The sequence below is a fragment of the Pleurodeles waltl genome, chromosome 4_1 (genome assembly GCF_031143425.1).
Source record: "Pleurodeles waltl isolate 20211129_DDA chromosome 4_1, aPleWal1.hap1.20221129, whole genome shotgun sequence".
Taxonomy (NCBI): Eukaryota; Metazoa; Chordata; class Amphibia; order Caudata; family Salamandridae; genus Pleurodeles; species Pleurodeles waltl.
In genome coordinates this window covers 340,965,081-340,981,974 of record NC_090442.1, presented here as the reverse complement: position 1 = coordinate 340,981,974, position 16,894 = coordinate 340,965,081, and the positions used below count along the sequence as shown (strand labels likewise).

The window sequence follows — 16,894 nt, the reverse complement described above, 5'->3', positions numbered from 1 at the left end:
TCTGTGGTTGTGTCAGTATGTGTTCCACTTGAATATGGCATTGATGGTGTTGTGTATGTTGTGTAGTGCGTTGTGCTGCTGCGTGCAACATACAGGTGTTGTTGTGTGGTGGTCGCTGTTGTGATGTCTGTAGTTGTGATGTTGCGTGACTGTGTTTGTGTAGATGAGTGTGTAGTTGTGTTGGTTGTGGTGTGTGTTTGTGCTGTGTCACTAGTGTGTGAATGTTGTGGTATGGATGTATAGCAATGTGTGTTTGCTGCATGTTCGTGTTGTGTTTTGGTGGAATGGCAATGTATAATGGTGTGTATGTGGGGTGTTGTGTTGTGTGTGATTCAGGGGGACACATATGGCAAAGGTACAGTGTGGGTGTGTGACTTACCTCTATTCTGCAGCCACTACCATTGTGCACTACTGAGCCCAGCAATGTCCTCACTGCGTCAGCAAACCGCTGCCAGTACACTAATGATGCAGTTGTCCTGGCTTTTTTTCATAGCTTGGGTCCATATCATTCTGTCAGGAAGGCAAGCAAGAGGGAGGAAAATGTAATGCTTTGATTACTTACTTTAATTACATTACTCTGAGTCCTTCTTTCACTTGACTTCCTTACGCCCTCCATCCCGCCCGATCAGTCCAGGCCAATTGATTCTTGGTGGAGCTTGTGACGATACTGGAGGTAGGGAGTTTTTTTTTTAATAGGATAGGAGGAGTGTAAGTGGAGGTGCAGGAGGCCTCATACTCTCAGGAATTCAAGCGAAAGAAGGACTCAGATTAATGTAATTACTGGCATGTAATCAAAGCATTGTTGCTTGTTTTACTGCTTTGGCTTTCTTTGTTTTTGCTTAGATTTGTCTGCATGTAAATAGACTTTTTTAAATAACTCATATGTTCACCATATTCAATATGTTTCTTTATATTTTACAAGTGGATGCTCCTCACTGTTTTTATGTTTACTTATGTTATATGGCTCGAGGCTTCCTTCTCCCCTGCCCTTCCCAAAACAAGAGGAAAGGGGGCCAGGTGGGGCAGGGAGCCTGCGATGAGGCCTCCTTCCCGCCCGACATCTCCGGGGACACGCGCCGGCCCACCCGGCCGTCAGAGAGGGCAGACATCAGAGTAGGTGCCTGCCTGTGCCCCAGGGGCGCTCCTCGGAGCGCACTTCACCCCGGGGGAACGATAGGAGCGTGCTTGCTCCAATCTTCCTTTTCAGAAGTTTTCCTCATGCCCCGGGGGCCCAAAGAGCAGCGCAACTCCATCGCTGAAGAGGATACAGCCCCGGTCGCGGAGGTGATCGTTCTACGGCACAAGTGCTTCACAAAGCACTTTACTCTCTTGATAAGCCCAGGTCGCGGCAGTGATGCCCCCACAGCTGAAGAGCGCTTTTCAAAGGGCAGCACCAGTTTATTGAAGCATCTTCCAGGTGCTATGAAGCAAAAAATTAAGCACCCCTCGTGCCTCCCGTGGTTGTAGGGGTCAGGGACCACAGCACCCCACCCCTGGTGGACAAGAGTCCAAGGAAAAGACCCACAGGTGGAGGGGCCCAGCAACAGGCCAGCACAAAGAGGATGCAAGCAAGTGGAAAGTCTTTACAGTGACCAAGCAGGTCACAGGTCAGCGAAGCACCAGCAGTCCATGACGGTTCCTGGTGAGTCCTTCCAGCCTTCTGTGTCCTGTTCCAAAATGTCTCCAAGAGTCTCCAAATTGTGGGGATAACTCCCCTGTACTTATACTCAGTTTTTACAGTGTTTTACAATGGAAGGGAAGAGGAGGTTCCAACCAGTTACGACTGGTTCTGGGAGTGCCCCCTCTCTCCTTCAGCACAGGCTCCAAACATCAGTTGGAGTTAAATGACCCTATTGTGTGAGGCCAGGGCACAGCCTTTACAAATGTAGGTATGCCCTCCTCTCTCTTCTCTTAGCCCAGGAAGACTATTCAGTATGCAGATGCACCTCTATTGACACCTCCACCCTCCCTGTGTACAGGCTGTCTGAAAAGTATGCACAAAGCCTAACTGTCACTCTGCCCACACGTGGATTGGAGTCAAGCTGCAAAACACCATAGTCATAAGCACAGAGAAATGCTCACTTTCTAGAAGTGGCATTTCTGTAATAGTAATAAAAAATACACCTACACCAGTAAGCAGCATTTATTATCACCATTACAATATACCAAACATGCCTATGCTACCCCTCATATATCAGACAATGCCCCCTACATATACAGCAGGGCATTTCTAATGCAATCCTATGAGAAGGCAGCACTCACAGTAGTGAGACACCAAGTTAGGCTGTTTGTCACTACCAGGACAGGCCACACTACCTGCCACATGTTCTGCCTTCTACATACATAGCACCCTGCCCATAGGGCTAGCTATGGCCTACCTTAGGGGTGACTTACATGTAGTAAAAGGGGAGTTCTGTGCCTGGCAAGTACATTTAGATGCCAGGTCCCTGTGGCAGAAAACTGCGCACACAGGCCCTGCGCTAGCAGGCCTGAGACAGGTTTGAAAGGCTACTTCAGTGATGGCGCAAACAGCGCTGCAGGCCCACTAGTAGCATTTAATTTACAGGCCCCGGGTATAGAGCTACCACTGTACAAGGGACTTATAGGTAACTTAAATATGCCAATTAGGTATAAGCCAATCACACCTGCACTTTAGCACTGATCAGCAGTGATAAAGTGCTCAGAGTCCTAGAGCCAACAGCGAGAGGTCAGGAAAAATAGGAGAAATTAGGCAAAAAGTCAGGGGGTGAACCTGCCACAAGGGCCAGGTCCAACAGGGACATACTAGTATGGTGACAGCCAGGGGCACAGGAGACACTAAAGTTCTGGGGGAGGACAAGGACAGCTTTGGGGACTTTTCATTGACTCTATAGAACATGCTCGCCATCTGAGACTGCCACAAATTTATGCAATTGCATGGTTCTGAAGTGAAATAGCAAAAAGGATCATCACCATCAGAGTTTATTCTTTATTGTTACTTACATCTGGAAACTAATTAGAAAATATGTGAAAAAACATGACCGCTGCATCTTCATGCACAAAGCAAACAAGGGTGGAAGAGAAAAAAGGAATAAACAAAATCTTAGCAAGATTTGTAAACCTTGAAGCGCAACTGAACTAATCAGAAATGGTTTCTTTTGCTGCAGGTAATAAAATCCCTAACTTTTGTTTGAAAAAACAAATATTTTCTTGCAATGTTCAGTGTGGAGGACAAATTCCTTTGCTATTGCCTGTATGTCAAACAATTAAATACCTCTTTATATACATTGTGTATAGCACGATTCAATTTTTTTCTGGGACATAATTGCCCTTAACCAAGTTTTCAGTTGTTGGAGACCAATTAAGTTTCTCTCAGGTTCGAGGAAGATACTGGAATAACCAAGAGAACCTGTCGTAGCTTTTCAACCCATATAAAAAAAAATCCATCTCTGTTGGAATCATTCTTTAAAAGTATTACTGCAAGTTCTGGCCTTGAAGAGCACTTAAACATACTTGATAATACATTTAGCTGAGGCAAGGGTCAATTTCTTGGTATTGAGCAATGGTGTTTTATGTGTGTGTGTCTCTGTGTCCATTTATGAGGTTTCAGTCCATACCGTCAGCTCTACAATAAGCCCTCATTCATCTTGAAAGCTAAAATGGTAATCACTCATTGAATTTTAATGGATGTGACCAATGTATCATACCGGAAAGAAGTTAGCAACCTTGACCACCCACTGTTCCTACTCTTGGGGAATTGGTTGTGTAAAGTCTTCTAGATTTAGAATTGAAGAGTATCTTAGGCAATGAGACATCAATAATAAAAGCAATATCTGTTGGATGTGGGCCTTTATGTAGGGTCACCCCCAAATGTTTGCCTTCTCCTTCCTGTTTTCCAAACCAGTTTTAGTTTGCTTTTAGGACACTGTGTACTTTACCAATGCTAACCAGTGGTGAAGTGCTTGTGCTCTCTCTTTTAGATATGGTAAAATTGGCTTGCATCTAATTATCTCATTTAATTTACTAACAGGTCCGTAGTGAAGTGGTACTACATGTCCCCAGGGCCTGTAAATTAAATGCTACTAGTGGGCCTGCAGAACTTATTGTGCCACCCATTTAAGCAGCATTTTAAAATATGTCTCACACCTGCCATTGTAGCCTGCAGTGCAGTTTTAAACTGTGACTTTGACCAGTTGAAATAAACGTTTTGCCAGGTCTAACCATTCCTGTTTAATTCATATAAGTCCCCTGTAGGGAAAGCCATAAATCACCCATGAGGCAGGGTACAGTGTATTTAAAAAAATTGGCCATGTGCTTTTACCTTTTGCATGTCGTGGTAATGAAAAACTCTTAAATTCATTTTTCACTACTGCAAAGCCTGTTTTTCTCATAGGATAACTCTGGGTTACCTCATTACATTTAGTAAGTGATAATTGTCAATTTGGAATTTGGGCAGGTAGGAAGGTCGAGTTTAGTATCTAAAGAATTCTAATTAAAACCCCCTTTAATGGTAAAGTTGGATTTTAAGTCACAATTCTGAAAATTCCACTTGTCCTAAACACTTGGTGCCTGTAGCCTGTGATCTGGATCTCATCACTGGGTGTAGTTGGCACATGGCCTTTGTTTATTCCTCCCAGATAGTAAGACAAAGGGGTTTTGGCAGGATAGGTGGAGCGGAGTTGTTCTCTGGTCCAATTATTTTTCAAAGCTGCTGCCTCAGCACACCCACAAAGAACTTGACACCAGTTTATTGTCACTCCAAACCCTTTGGAACCAGGGCAGGGGAAGGAAAGAGATTCCAGAACCAGATGTGAAGGATGTATTGATCTTTCTCCCACTTCAAAGGCTGGCACTAGGTAAAATATTGGACCCTCTGACCAACTGTTCAGTACTCTCCTAGACTACAGAAGAACTGACTTGTACTCCAGGAGACTGGCCTGCTGCTTGAGGCTGGCATTGTTTCTCAGAGAGCTGCCCTGCTGCTACCAGATGACTGCCCTATTGCTTGAGACCTGCCTTGTTGTCCTGGGGCCTATCCTGTTGCTCGAGGCATGCCTTGTTATTCAGAGGACTGCCCTCCTTCTTGAGGTCTGCCCTGTTGCTCGAAAGAGAGAGGACCATCTCTTTTACCAGAGGACTACCAGAGTGACTAAGGGTTAGGGTTTTGACCTCTTGTTCGGAGCTATAAACTCCAGGAGCCTCCCTGCAACTGCCAAGCTGAAATATTGCAACTGGCTCTGCAGGACCTGCAATTGGACCTGCTTGAGCTGGTCTTTACTGGAGTGAGTTCCTGATCCCCAAGAGGTGCATGCCTAGGTGCTGGGACACTTGGCATTAGTTTAGTTCCTCTTGTGAAATCCTGAGGTTTTGAACTATGCATTAATGACTTTGAGAAGGTAAGCTTTTTCAGTGGGTCTAACTTGGTCCCTGTATCCAACCTGCACTCCATTGTGATCAGCCTGAACTTATTACTTTGTCCTGGTCTGGCAACCACATACCCACAGTTAGAGCTTTCTGCTTCTTGCTATCATTTTTATTCAACCCTTTAAAATTGCATATCTTTGATTCTACTGATTGGATTTTTTTTGTCATTTTGGTCTAATTTTATTTATTTAATGTTACTTTATTTTCTAAATTGGTGTGGGTTTTTTCTTGTGTTGTGTTGTTACTTTATTACTGTTTGTGTGCTCCATAAACACCTAACACAGTACCTCTACATTAAGCCTGACTGATTTTGTGCCAAGCTACCAGATGGTTAAGCACAAATTACGTTAGTGAATTTTGAGGCTCACCCTGGCCAAAACCCCAATCAAAACCCCAGTTTCTTACAGTATCCAGCATTCAGTAACCACCTACTACTCCAGTCCTCTAGAGGAATCTTAACAATCTGCTTGTCAAAGTCTGAAAGCGCTTAGAAACAATGCTACCAAAAAACCCTTGACCAGTTATCCAGTTGACAATCCACTGACATTAGCAGACAACAGCACACCACTAACTGCAGTCCTGTGTATAGGTTTTAGTCAAATAACTATAAGATTTCTAATCCCAGCTTCTCCTTTTTTCATAAAAGTATGATGTAATAAGCACTGAATTCAAGTCTGCACAGGCGTCCAGCAGTGGCATTTGACACATCAAAACCTACCCCACTTTAACTGCAGTGCTGTGGACAATGTGTAATCAGGAAAAAGTATTATCATTCCCAACTTCCCTGTTGAAAAACTGTTTGCTCATGGTCAGTCATATTTTCAACATATAACTCTGCTGCTATTTGCTTTAGCATTGCATGGAAGTGGGAGGAGGAGTACTTCCACAAACAGCTTAAGTGTATTGCTAGTGCTCCTGTGGCTGGAAGGTGAAAATCGAGACACTTTCTGCATTCAATGCAGCACAAATATAAAACACAATAAAAAATCTTTGAAAATGTATGCTGTGTAATCTGAGGGAAGAATGACTGCAGATGGATGCCATGAGGGCAAAGTGCTCACAAACTGTGTATCTGAAGACACAGACAAACATGGCATGAAACATGCCTTCCTTAGGAGATTTTCACACAATGAGAGGCACAGTGTGTGCGTATTGGAAATAGAAGCTTTATAAATGCGAATAACCTGATGTGAAAGAGAAAGATACATAAAGGCTAGATTGTGAAATGCCTTCATAAAAAGATGCAGTGTGTGTAACACGCTTGCAAAAACGAGATGCAGTGTGTGTGTGTGTGACATACAGTCACACAAATACATAAAGCTTGTTGTGTGAAACACAGAGTACCCCGCATCATGAGATGCCTGAAACAATGAGAAATGTGGCACCAACCTGTGAGATGCTCGGAGAAATATAAATATGCAGAACAAAAGGTTCATGGATGACGCTTGGTTAATAAGCAAATCTAAGGTCTTCTTCGAGCCAGTGCAGACTTTAATTCATTGAGTCATTTGAAGCTTCCTGGTGTCAAAGTTATTTTTTTTTAAAGGCACTGTAAGGTTGCTATTAGTCCTGGAAAGGATTGCGCTAGTAAGCATTTAAACATTGAGGGGCAAATTTGTAACATTTGATACAAAGTAGCAATGTAGCCAAAGTTGCTTTCCAGCATCAATAGGAGAGAGTAGAACAGCATGATATCTAGCAATGCATGACAGTGGTTTTGTTACTCCCTGCAACGGTGCACATTTGGTACCAGGACAGGCAGGAAATTAGCTATGCAGTAGGCATGTTGCACCACCAGGTTAGACACACCCCTAAAGTGGGTTACCTGATGTGCTCCACAAAAGAAAGGTTCCACCATCTTGGTTTTGGTGGAACTAGGAACTCAGGGGCACAGGATTATGCCAGCTACCCACAGGAAGTGGTCATATAGGGGGTGTAGTCACCACAGGGGTAAGTAGCCCAAAGGATACTACCCAACACTCCCCTGATTGCCCCTAAATTCAGTATTTAAGTGGCCTCCTGACACCAGGAACATAGATTTGTCTGACTACAAGAAGAGGAACGACAAAGAAGAGCCGACCACCGCAATAAAACTGTGGAATAGCTATATACTTTGGATCCAAACCCTGCCACCCTGCTCCTGGCCCGATAATTGCAAAGACCTGACCTGTCCTGCAGCTGTGCATCCTCCCAAAGTCTTGGAGGCCTGCCAGCACTTTGCCAACCAGTCAGCATCTCCCTTGGAGCGGAGGAGCCACTTTCCTGTACCAGCAAGCACCAACCACAAATGCCTGTTCCTCCATTTGGCTGACCATCGGATCCACTCCGGGAACAACTCACAAGAAAGAGGATCCTGAGTGTCCAGTAGGTCAGCCTTCTTGACCCTTCCAGTCTTTGAGACTGTAAGCCTGCCCAGAGCCTCCCTTCACCAATAATCGGGATATCACAGCCAGTTGCAGGTACCAAGGCTTGTTTCTGTTCAGTCCAAACACCCCGCTGCCAAAACTTACCTACACATTAATGGCCTTTGAGAGAGGCCAGCTCCATGCCCAAAGTTATCTTGCTGTGTTTCTAATCCCCTCTTCCCCTCTTCTGCAGGTGCACTGAGAACTGTGAGACCCGTCAGACACAACACCAAGGCACCCGAGCCCCCCAGCTTGAGTCCACTGAAAATGACAGTGTCTGTGTGGTCCTCCACACCCAAGCCCTCCTTTGGTTTTTGCCAGACTGGTCCCCCACTCCTCACTTGCAGCTCTTTTCTTACAGGTACTTTTCCCCATTGGCCTTAGCATGTAATGCTTGAGGTTGCCACCACCGGAAGCACCTCTGCCCCCGATATCAAATTTACCTGCCCTCTTGTGTCAAGAGGGCAGGTAAACTTGATATGTTAGTGCTTTCTTGGACCTTGGCTCCTACTTATCTTAAATCCAGAGAAATGTCCCTGTAAATCGATTGCAAGTGACCCTATGCAGTGCATATTACTTCCATAGGATAACATTACTGCATTCGAGGCTCACGATTCAAATATGATAGCTGTGATTTCTGTATTTTAAATATCACTCAAAGTCCTCACCTGATCTCGAAGATCTTGGTGTCTTAATTAATATAAAATCTATTATTTTTCTAAATTGGTCTCACATTTCTTCTCGAGTGGGTGCCTCATTTATTGACTCTCCGTGTTCAACAAATGTTTAACACTACCCTCTAATAAGCCTAAACTGCTCGCTCACACTACCACAAAGAGAGCATTTGGGATTATTAATTTAGGCAATGTAAGTCAATAAGGAACGTCTTGACCATCTGCATGGTGTTTCCCTCCATTAGTACACTACATAAATAACCAGCTTCCAACAGTAGTCCACAGTGCACTAACCAGTTATAGATACAAATATAGGAAGTAATTCCTAAAGATGGGTGAGCCACAGAAAACTTAAGCAAAATCAAGCCTGAAGACTGTCCCTGGTTGAGATCGGAGTTTCATTGGAACTTCGAGTCCATGACAAGCTGAGCTTTCATGTGACTTCTGCCCATCACCCTCACTCTCCACGCATGCACAAAAAGGTAAAAACACAAAATTGACATTTGAAGTAAAAACAAATTAAAATAAATATCATTTTAGTGGCTGATTTGTACAAAGTGAAACAGAAAATTTGGATTCATCATGGTTTCCCCACTTAACCAAACTGTTTGATTTTAGGCAAATACTTTGTTTAACCTATCTTCCTTTTTCTTTACTATTGCATTTGAAGGCACCTTCAGATTTATGAGTTCAGAGTGTCCTCTGTACAAAACCTATCATGTTTTATTTAATAGACTATGACATTGTTTTATTTTATAAGAATGTGGGCTGTGTAAAGGATTCACATGATAACTGTTAGGGCAGGAATAGTTTAAGTTCCTGTTTAAAAGGTATCACTTTAGTAATTCTCAGTGTAGTGTAATAATGGGACATAATAATTTCAGACCTTCCACATTTTAACACAATACAGATTTTTGAATTTTGAAGAGACTTTATCATATTTTAAGTGATGTTCAGTGTATGATTTTCATGGCAAACGTTTTTAGGGCTCAGCTTGTGCATGAACTCTAAAAGCAAAGCCAGACTTTTGGCTCGGAGTATGGTTACCCTGTTAATTTTTGGCTCACCCACTTCCATTTTAACCAACTGAGGCTTTACTCTCAGAATAATGGATTTTCCACAGATCAGGGAGAACCAGAATATGTGAAAGTCTTGACTAAATTATTCAGCAGTTAAAAGCAAATTGTGCTGCATAGTATAACACTTTTTGGGATGATATTAGTTCATTACATTGCCTTTTTTTTACAAATCCTAACACTGTATGGACAAAGGTTTCTCCTCATTAGTACTGATAAATGCCCAAAAGTTGCATATCTGTTGTACATGGGGATCAGAGTTGTGCCCTTACCATGTGGTTTCACTGCTCTTATGCATACACTTGAGGTGAAAAGGAGAGAAGGATAGTTTGCTTTTGACTGATTCTGACATATGGATGGATAGGAGTGTGTAAGTGCCTAGTGGCTTATGTGTGGACTATTTTGGTATTTGATGAAGGCTACCAAACTTCGGAGGTACAAACCTAGTGCATCATGCAGTTAAAAGGTCTGTAAGTTCACTCAATCACCTGCAATGTAGCTTCCATAGTAGGAAAATGTGACATGCACTTTACAGAGCAACATGGCCTATAATACCCATAATACACTTTGCTAAATGCAACAATTACCTGGAATGAGAAGAGTAGATGCTATGGAGAGCTGGGCCATTAAGTACAATCATTTATAGAACCCGATGACATGAATATAACTTTTTTTTATTAAAGATTCTGTGTAAATAGTGTATTATGTTGTGAATGGTTTCAAGGTGCTAAGAAAATACAAATTCATTAACATTTATATTCTGTCATTAATATTTGGTTATAGCTCCTTGGGAATCACAAGAGTTAGGAAAGTGCTGCAGAAGTGCTGATATTATAATACAATGTAACTGTCCTGCTCATTTATATTTTAAAGGACACTTGAGTAACCTCTCCTTTGTAGTAGTAAAGAGTGTGACAAGGTACTATTGCAGTGTATTTGTCAATGGGGTGAGATATGCAAATGGAGCCATTTATCCCCATTTATTCTTTCCCATGAAGTCTTTAACTGACACCTCGCAAATGGGCTGAAGAGAGTGTGAGACCACAGGGGGTACAAGAAACAATTAAAACACAATGTATGCTCTACTTTTGAAAGGCCTCCGAATGACCTGTGAAGTATTGGAGTCCCACACATACCTTAGACAAGAATCCTCTGTGTCATTGAAGGTGCAGCAGCCTTGTTATGGCACAAGAGGAGGTTGGGACGGGGAGCTGAGGCCCTTTTAGTGTAATGGGGATTGTGCTTGTGGTTTCGGGAAAAGAGACATGCTGAATTTAAGTCAGCAGCCCCTTTAAACTGCATTTGTTTTTACGTCCCCATGTTTCTAATGTGATCAATGTTTAAAACGAATGAAGTTTAAACAGGGACAGCATCACTGTCTCCTTTTAATATGCTGGATCATTTGCCCCCTACCCTCCTCCCCACCTTTTTCCCCTCTCTCCCCATTTCTGAAATCTAGGGGGGGGGGGAATAAACCCCCGCGTCCCCCACTCTTCCTTCGCCCATGGCCTCTGACACATTTCTCTCAGAACCTACTCTTCCAGAGCAGAAACGTGAGGCTGGCTGATCACCAGGCACACCATGACTCGGCTATGACGAAAAGGCTTACTTCACTGGCTGACACAAATTATGGTTGTCCTTGTTTTTCTTACTGTTAATTTCACAATGTATCATCCTCTCTACCTGCTACATTGTTACCTGAACCCTGCAGCCCGCAGGCCAGAGATTCAGTTTTTCATGTGAGGACAAAGTGAAACCAGTGTGTCGCAACAAACAGCAGGTTAGAAGGAGAGGAGGGTTGTCAGCCCTGGTAGAGCGCTCCAACAGAAACAGGCAAAAGAGATGATTTAACACTGTGGAAAACAGGATAAAATTGTCCGAAATCTTTCCACATTTCTTCAAGAAAAAATATATAACTGTGGGGAAAGTTTGAAATCTGCAGAAATGACGCGCAGAGTACACTATTTTAAACTGCTGCAGTTGCGTTTGTTTTTCAACTGTTCTTAAGTGTTTTCGGAAAACACGGTATTACAGGTACATACATATTTTTTTTACAGTTTTATATAGTGTTAACTCGAGCCGAAGGCATTGGTGCAAGCTGCATGTGCACCAGTCACACTATGTAAGATCAAGGTACATTTTGTACACACAGCGAGATTATCTGTTTTGCCCAGTGTCACAGGGCGCTGAAACCGACGCCGGGACTTGAATCTGATTCTCCAGCTCAAAAGACAAAAGCTACAGAGTGGGACCCGCACTTCTGACCTCATTTCACAAGAGTGACAAATGTTTACAGCACTAAAAATGTTCGTTTAGAGAACAGATGCTGTAAATTATTTTAGTTTGTGGGTGTGGGGGGGGGTGGCGAGGTGGAGCAATGACAGGAGGATGAGCTGGGTGGCCAAGAAAAGCTAATATGTATATTATATAAACTTACTTCCAACAGCTGAGCTCGTAACAGCCATGCCGGCACGGACTGTGGGCAAGTATCGGGGCCTCTTTCCCTTAGGGCCCCTACTATACCCTCAGCTCTCCCTGGGCGCTCTCTGGCGTGAGGCAGCATAGCTTGACATGCAGCAGAGAGAGCGACGAGGGGTTGTGCCGTCGCTTCCACAGACACATGATCAAAAGAAGCAAGACCCAGGGCTGTGGGCTTAGTCAAGGAAACCTTTTATTTTCTCTTTGATCCCAAGTACCCTGATCAGCACCTGGGAACCTGGCATAGCGAGCAGGAATTCACCGCAGCAGAACTCACAGACTTTAAAGAGCCATGCCGTCTGCCGCTTCATACAATTGATGCAGGAGCTGAGACGTGCTAACAAACAATGCGTGACATTGCATTTCAGTGCGGTCATGCGGGGACAGACACGGAAATGCAGCAGACTAACCCATGATGCATGGCACTTGGCAGGGCAGAGGCCTAGGTTAGTTATGAGAACAAGCTATATATGCCTGTTTGGTGCACTAGACACCTCAAGCCAGATACAATAGGTCTGGTCTGCTTATGTATGAAACATTATGACAAATGCAGTTAGTCTGAATTAATAATTGTGAAAATCATATGTTAAAGCCAGTTAGTCTTTAACAGTTGATTGTTATCACTTTGTGTTACAGGCCATACACAAGTATTTTATTAGATGTAATCTCACTCACATAGATTACGATAGGAGGCAATGGATTTGGCATTGGCAGCCCACTCTGACAAACCCTGAGGGTTTTCACTGTGGTGATTCTTGTTAGGCCCTGTTCAGGGGGGTTGTATATTGTTTTCCAAACTGTATTTTTCTGCATATTTGTAATATTATAACTGTATGCAAGATGGTTGCCAGTTTCTGTGCACTTGAATAGGCAGATGTTGGGTAAAGTGCAAAGCCAATGTTAAAGGATAAAAGCTTCATTTGGTTCACTGGGAAAGTCATGTCTGATTTCATAGGTTTGATGCTTACTATACAAACGTAATGACAAAGCCTATAGGCCTGACCTACTTATTTTGAAATCATGCATTAAAGATGCATTTAAGGATAGACTGGTTTTGCACTGTGCTAAAGCCTGCAGGCAGGTATTTTGTTACATGGAATTTCGCATATTACCTTAATAGGCACAGGATTTGGTGTTCCTGATCCACTAGAACTAACTATGGGGATAGAAGTTGTGCACTAAAATAATCATTGCTAAGCTCTCTTAGAAAAGGGTAGTATTTTGCAAACTGTAATTTTGTATACATTTTACTTTCAAGACGATATGCTAGGTGGTTGCCTTGTGTAAAGCTTATGCTCAGTACAATGGACTTGAGTTGGTCATGGTGGCAAGCCAATGGTAAAAATTACATGCCTGATTGTTTATTATGAAAAGTTACAAAAAAAGGCTGTAGGTCTAACATATTGCATATTTTGCAGGTGGATTGTTATTACTCTGAATTCAAGACCATGGAGAGGTTTTTTGTTAAATGAAATCACGCAGATTACCTTAGTGGACATGGGTCTGGTGTTGATTACTCCCTGATGAGCCCTGTTAGTAGAGATATCATTTAGCTTTGTCATGTGTATTTTTGTATACGTTTACATTTTTACCACTGCATGCATTATGGCTGCTCTGCGGGAAAGCTTACACTGAGTACAGGAAGCCTCAGCTGGTTACGGTGATGTCCCTGAGAACAGCTACAGACCTGATTGGTTCACTTGGAAAAAATATTTCTGGTGCTGTAGGTCTGAACTGTTCAGTATGAAAAGTTATGATAAATGCATTAGGCCTGATATACTGATTGTGAAAAAGCTGGACACTTTACCACTGCTAACCAGTGCTAAAGTGCATATGCTCTCTGTCTAAAATGTATTGGGGATTGGTTTATCTATGATTAACATATTTTATTTACTAGTAAGTCCCTAGTAAAGGGCACTATGTGTGCCCAAGGCCTATAAATCAAATGCTAAGAGTGGCCATGCAGCACTGATTATGTCACCCACATGAGTAGCCCTGTAAATATGTTTCAGTCTTGCCACTGTAGTGTGTGTGTATGTGCAGTTTTAAACTGCCATTTCAACCTGGCAAATGCACCCACTTGCCTGGCCCAAACCTTCCCTTTTACTATATGTAAGGCACCCCTAAGGTAGGGCCATTCAGCCCCATGGGCAGGGTGCGGTGTATTTAAAAAGTAGGACATTTGCTGTGTTTTACATGTCACAATAGTGAATTTCTGCTAACTTCGATTTTCACTTTTGCGGGGCCTATCTCTCCCACAGGATAACATGGGGATTGCCTTGAAATATCTTTTAAGTGTAATTTCCTATTGGGAGCAGATAGAGAATGGAGTTTGGCGTCTCTGAAATCACAATTAAAAAATATATAGTTTGGTAAAGTTGGCCTTTGAATTGCAAGTTTGAAAATGCCACTTTTAGTAAGTGGGCCTTTTGAAGCTTTACCATTCTGTGCCTCTGCCTGTCTGCTGAATATACGTCTGGGTCAGAATGACAGTTGGGCTGTTTGCATATTCACTCTAGACAGTCACACAAATGGAGCTGAGGTGTGCCCTGCATATTCTGATGGCCCATCACCAGGCTGATGGGTTCCATCACCAGGCTGATGGGTCTTCCTGAGCTAGAGTAATGGTAGGGGCTGACACTTGCACCTGAATCAGGACTGTGCCTGTCCTCACACAAACCAGTCTCCAACCCCCTGGGGTGTGTCTGGGGCAAGGGCAGGGAAAAGCAGAGTAGTTTACCTACTTCAAAGACAGAAATGGATTTAAGGTTGGGACCTCTGACCCCATATAGTTAGAACACTTCTGGACTAGGGACATCCTGCCAGGAAGAAGAGCTGGATGCTGTAGGAGGGTTTGCCACTCTGCCTGTTGCTTTGTTGTGCTGGCCTGCTGCTTGCGGCTTCTGTCCTGGGTGTGAAAGGATTGGACTTTGGTTTCAACATCCTGCTTTCCAAGGTTGTCCAAGGGCTTGAATTGAGCTTGCCTCCTGTTAAGGAGTCTCAGGGACATCAGAGACTTCATCTGCCAAGCACCTGGGCTCCACTGCTGACAGCCCTGTACTGACAAGTGGTGATAAATCCAGTCTGGGCCCTTGAAGGAGGTTTTTGGTGCTACAAATAGAAAATCCATGCATCGACTCATTGCGTCATTTCGAACCAACGCATCGCTGGAAGTATTCGATGCATTGCTACTGCCTACACCAGACTGTGGTCCCCGCTTAATGCAACAACCATGGTTTTCAACGCAGGCCCCTGCGTTCTATCCCGGTGTGCCAGAAGAACCACCAATGCGTGAGTTTCGAGTACTGCATCACTGAATTTGCACTGCCCTGACTCCGACACAGCACTTGCTTCATCAATGTGAGATAGATGCATCGCAGCTTGACTTCCAACGCATTATGCCATCTTCTTCATCGACACCACATGGCAGTAAGGAACTGATGCTTCATGCTGCAAATAATGCATGATCTCCCGGTGGCAGTAAGGAACCAACGCATCACTTCCCCTGCCTAGCAGTAAGGAACTGATGCATCACCTCACCTACAACAGTAAGGATCCAACACATCTCTGGCTCTCTCAACTCATCACCTCCCCTGCTGCCCCCATCGCTCTTTGTTTTTGACGCATCTCAGAGAATCTACCTCAGTGAAGCGCTTCCATGATTTCAAGGAACTACAATTGCATTTAATTTTTTTTAAAGTGATATCTCTGAGTGTGTATGTTGGATTTTTGTCGTTTTGTTCTTGTTTTATTCAGATAAATATTGGCTATATTTCTAAGCTGTTGTGGAGTACTTTTGTGGTGTTTTCACTGTGTTATTGTGGGTGCATACAAATATTTTACACATTGCCTCTGAGATAAGCCTGTCTGCTCATGCCAAGCTACCAAGGGGGTGAGCAGGGTTTATCTTAGCTGTGTGGCTCCCTTACCCCGACAAGAGTGAGGGTCATCACTTTGACAAGATGCCAATCACTGACCTCTAGAGACCTTATTTCTAACACATGAAATGTCACAAATATCCATATAGATATATAGAGGGCATTTGGGTCAGTTTTGTTCTGCCACTGGTCTGTCTGAGGGTCATTTACTCTCTGCTTCCATCTAGGACAGCAAACTGCATGGGGTCATCTTTCAGTCCATATTAGTCAGTGCATCCTTTGTTTGAGTATTTGTTTGGATAGTGTCAGAGGGTGAATACAAAACATTAGTCACTGGATGGATTTATGGATGCATAGGTGGAAAGACGGGAGGAGCCAGTGCATCTATGACTACTTATTCAGTGACTACACCCATCAATGACATAAAAGGCCCTTTCATTTGTAAGGTACCTCTATTTGCATTTCCAATGCTTGCTTGACAGGTACATATGTGTTTCACATACAAATCGATTTACAATTTAGTGGCATTTACAAGTGTGGCATTCTGCCCATGTTCAAGGTGGGGCACGGTAAGTTTCCACACAGCTAACAAACACTGGCAGAGCAAGCTTTATTTGGATTTTGTGCAAACAAAATTTTGCCCTGACATTCACTTTAACATAAATGTGTTTCTAACTTTTCACTGCGCTGTTTTCTTAACTCTTATGCTTATATCCTGACTTCTAGGATGAAATAGCATATCTTTTTAGCTCCTTTTTTTTATTGTAGTCAGCTTATTTAGTCTCACTTTTGCACTATTTATCATGTGCTTCGTGCAAAATATCTACCTATTTCAATTTCACATGAATTGTTTGGTTTTATCTGGAAACCTGTATGCAAGTGGCAAGACAATATTACTAATAAAACACTAACCTCCCTACACTAAAGCATGCATTGTACAAGTACCTTCATACATGTTTCAAATATATATTTAGAGAAAT

The 16,894-nt window shown here is 43.1% G+C and overlaps 1 protein-coding gene across 4 annotated transcripts in view; it reads right to left on the bottom strand.

The window, feature by feature from the left end:
• MGST1 (microsomal glutathione S-transferase 1) overlaps positions 1-16,894 on the bottom strand; it is a 127,558-nt gene that overhangs the window by 46,223 nt on the left and 64,441 nt on the right. The gene's annotated exons all lie outside the window — the stretch shown is intronic.